Source organism: Ipomoea nil, unplaced genomic scaffold, assembly GCF_001879475.1.
Source record: "Ipomoea nil cultivar Tokyo-kokei standard unplaced genomic scaffold, Asagao_1.1 scaffold1102, whole genome shotgun sequence".
NCBI classification, from domain to species: domain Eukaryota; kingdom Viridiplantae; phylum Streptophyta; class Magnoliopsida; order Solanales; family Convolvulaceae; genus Ipomoea; species Ipomoea nil.
The window spans coordinates 101,701-106,376 of NW_017617530.1; positions in this window are offsets into that span (position 1 = coordinate 101,701).

Consider the following 4,676-nt stretch of genomic DNA (forward strand, 5'->3'; position numbering starts at 1 on the left):
TTTCGGCTTAGGGCGTCTGCAACGACGTTGGCTTTTCCCTCGTGGTAATGGATGTCTAGGTCGTAGTCTTTTATGAGTTCTAGCCACCTTCGTTGTCTCATGTTTAGGTCCTTTTGGGTGAAGATGTACTTTAAGCTCTTATGGTCGGTGTAGATTTTGCATTGTACCCCGTACAGGTAGTGCCTCCAGATTTTTAGTGCGAAAACGATAGCAGCTAGTTCGAGGTCATGGGTGGGGTAGTTTTCTTCGTGGCTTTTGAGTTTCCTGGATGCGTATGCTATTACTTTCCCTTTTTGCATCAGCACGCATCCCAACCCTTTCTTGGATGCATCGCTGTAGACCTCGAATTCTTCCGTTCTGGCGGGGATGGCTAGCACGGGCACCGTGGTTAGCTTGTCCTTTAATTCTTGGTTGGCTGAGATGCAGTCGTTGTCCCATCGGAAGGGGGTTTCCTTTTTCATGAGTTTAATGAGGGGTTGGGCTATCTTGGTGAAGTCGGGTACAAACCTCCTGTAGTAACCTGCTAGGCCTAAGAAGCTTCGGACCTCCGAGAGTGAGCTTGGCGTGGTCCATTCTTCAACGGCGCGAATCTTAGCGAGGTCCACCCTGATCCCTTCTTTGGTTATTACGTGGCCCAAGAAGGCTACGCTGTCTTGCCAGAATTCGCACTTGGAGAATTTAGCGTAAAGTTGGTTTTCTCTGAGGGTCTGTAGTGATATACGAAGGTGCTTCTCATGCTCTTCTTTATTTCGGGAGTAGACTAGGATGTCGTCAATGAACACAATGACGAAGTCATCCAGGTGAGGTCGGAATACTCGATTCATGAGGTCCATGAATATGGCGGGTGCGTTAGTGAGGCCGAAGGGCATTACGGTAAACTCGTAGTGGCCGTAACGCGTTCGGAAGGCCATTTTCTGGATGTCCGGTTTGGCCACTTGGATTTGATGATATCCGGATCTCAGGTCGATCTTCGAGAATACCCTTGCCCCCTTAAGTTGGTCGAATAAGTCATCTATCCGGGGAAGGGGGTACCTATTCTTTATTGTAACTTGGTTGAGTTCCCTGTAGTCGATGCATAGGCGCATGCTCCCATCCTTTTTCCTTAACGAATAGTACCGGTGCTCCCCATGGAGAGGTGCTGGGTCGGATATAACCCTTATCTAGTAGTTCCTGGAGTTGCGTTTTCAGTTCTTTCATTTCCTTTGGTGCTAGTCTGTAGGGTGGTTTAGAGATCGGGGCGGCGCCCGGTGTGAGGTCTATGGTGAACTCGACCTCTCTGGCCGGGGGTGCCCCGGGGATTTCGTCCGGAAAGACGTCGGTGAACTCGTTTACCACTGGGATGTCTCGTAGTTCGAGTATTTTGGCGTTGAGGTCTTCGACTGAGCATAAGAAGGCCTCGTTTCCTTGGCCCAGATACTTCTTAATTTTCATCATGTTTACAAGCTTGATCCCCGGATCCTGGCGGATACTGCGGTATGACACCCTTTTTCCGTTTGGTCCTCGTAGGACCACTTTCTGCTCTCCGCACAAGATTTGCGCTTGGAATTTCCCTAGCCAGTCCATGCCCAAGATTACTTGCACCCCGTCCAGTTGGAACTGGATTAGGTTGCTGGGAAATTCCACTCCTTGAATGGTGATTATCACATGCTCGTACATGCGATCACATTTTATGATCTCGCCTGAGGCCACCTTGACTTGGAGCCGGACCTTGGTGCTGGCGTTAAGGTTGAGCTGGGCGGCGAATTCGGTTGCTATAAATGAGTTGGTAGCCCCCGAGTCAAATAGTATGGTGGCTGGGGTGGCGTGCACTAGAAAAGTTCTGGAGACTATGTTGCTATCTCCGACCCTGGCCTTGCTTAGGGTGAGGATCCTCCCCTGGGCAGTCGGCGTGATGGCCCGGCCCAGTGGGGTGGTTTTGAGGTTTTTAGGTTCTTTGGTGGGAATTGGGCGACTTCTTTCGGGCTTCCTTTTATACCCCAGTTATGTCCCTTGGGGCGGGTTCGTTACCTGTTGTAGTTGACACGCCTTGGCGTAGGCCTCTTCGAGGGTTTTTGGTTCTTGGGCGGCCAAGGCCCTCTGGTGTTTGGGGTTAAGGCCTGCTAAGAATTTCCTGACTTTGATCCCCTCGGTGGATACTAGCTCGGGGGTGAGGCGAGCCAGTTGGCAGAACCGTTGGTAGTATTCTGAGACTGGGGCTATCCCTTGTTTTAGGTGGAGGAATTCCTCGCGTGTGGCGGCTTTCAGGTGGTTGGGGTAGAACCGTTCTCGTAACCGTGTTTTTAGGCCTTCCCAGTCGAATCCGGGGTCGTGTTCGTACGTAGGCCCCTCATGGGCCCACCAGATGTCGGCCTCGTGTCTGAAGTAGAAGGAGGCTATCCCGACTTGGCGGTGTTCGGGGCATTGGGTTGCCCTGAATACCCTGTCGAAGGTCTCAATCCATTCCTCGAGGGTCGTGGGGTCTTCGTCTCCCGAGAAGGTGGGCGGTTGGTGTGCCGAGACTTGGTGGTGGATTTCCAAGTTCTCGTTCGCTGGTAGCGGTTAGGGAATGACGGTACTTAGTGCCTGGGTGATTTGGGCCAGGCGTTGTAGATTCTGAGTCAGGAGTTCCTGAGTAGGGTGTCTTGGTGTTCCTGTCTGTTTCTTCTTGGGTGCCATCCTGGTGGTTAAAGATTGATATTATTTTGTGTTTTCACCTTGATGTAATAAGTGGAGGAGAGTTTCTTAATATTAGAGAGGGATGAAGTGAGGGGAGGTGATGTGTAGGTTTCTCAGTCTCACCGCGCGTCCTAAGATTCCTGAGACCTATGTTCCTAAGTACCTAGAGTTCAAGCCTAATGTCCTAAAGTCCGGTCCTACGAGTATTTCCCTAGGGTCAAACTTAGGCTCTGATACCAACTGTAACACCCCAGATTTTCAAGACATTTAAAACTTATGATAAAGGTAGAATCTTATTAAATCTCAAGATATAAATACAAGCGTTCGGAGTGCTATACCACACCTGGGCTAGAGAACCCAAGTGCACAGGCTAACTAACTAATACCCTCAAAGCGTAAATACGTAAACGTGGCACGCAGGCCAAAAGGGAAACTATCTACTTCTTTGTTCTAGCGCACTCCAGTGACTTAATCTTCTGTGCCTGAAAGCGAAATATATCTGTTCAGCGAGAGATGCTGGTAACCCACTCCAACGCGTTGAAATACAATACATATAGAAATATATATAGATATACAAAAACCATTTTGAGCATGAAGATATATCCTACGAACACTAGCTTTAAAACCGGGAATGACTCGACAGATAAGGCCAGACACAAGCACAGTTATAACGAGCATATGCAGTTCACAACAGATAAGGCAGATAAGGCAAAGCATAAACAATGATCGTAACCCAACATGAACAATCCCCAATATAATCCCATAGTCACATCCCCCAAGACACTCGTAATCACAACTAATCCATGTCACAACACATAACACACTTTGTTGGCGCCACAGGACCAATCGCATGCCCATACATGAGGGTCAGCGCATATACCTTTGACACGGCCCCGCAGCACCCTGCCCCGTATCGCAACACGGAGGGGTCGATCGCAACCGACTGATGAACCGCAGCTCATCATAGTGTTAGATCGCAACCAAACAGTGGACCGCAGCCCAAGAGAATGTCATCTGACCGCAGCCAGGAAAGAGGACGAACCGCAGCTCGTATAGAAACGTTTGATCGCAACCAAACGGTGGACCGCAGCCCAAGAGTATCAATCTGACCGCAGCCAGCTTCTGAACCGCAGCTCAGGATAACCAACCCGATCGCAACCGAATTGGGGTAACACACACATAACACATAGCAAGCACATGCAACCCACATTGCACATTAGGAAGGGGGAGAAAACGTATAACAAAACCTATGTGTGATCCATTACTTACTAAGAATAGTCCTAAGGGGTTCATACTTCTTCCACCTAGGTCAACGGGATGCCAATTCAACTAGCATGCAATATAATAAACTCATAAACCTACGAACGGTACCCGAAATATCAAACTAGACATGGGCACGATAAACGGAGTGCGTTGGGACACCACGGGGAACGGGGAACATCAAACGGGGAAGCCGGGATCCCAAGTTGGGGGAATTTCCAGCGGGTAGCCAGTGGGTGGGGGGCCACCCACCGGCTGCCCGCCGGACTCACTGTTCCGGGCAGCGGGTCGCCGGCGGGCAGCTGCCCGCTGCCGGAGACGACTTCTCGGCCGTGGGTAGGTGGCGGGTCCCCTACCCCCCACCTACCCCCCACTGACTCTTTTCATCACTTTACGCCCCGGGAACCGTTGTGGAACCCGAAACCATGCTTTAGACACTTTACAACGCAATTAACGACAACACATAGACAATTAATGAATCAAATACAAGAAACGGACGGCACATAATCTATCATGCTTTTCTAAATATAATCAACACCCAAACATGCGATTTCCCCACCCGACAATCCAAGAATAAGATCATACGACACAACCTAGGGTTCTAATCACTTTTATATCAACAAGTATACGGTTCGTCTTCTAATTGCAAGATTCGGTAAGAATAATACATAAACATCAAGAGCATCACACAATTATCAAGAACAACACATAATCATCAAGAACTCTATATAATCATCAAGAATTCTATAATCATCAAGAATC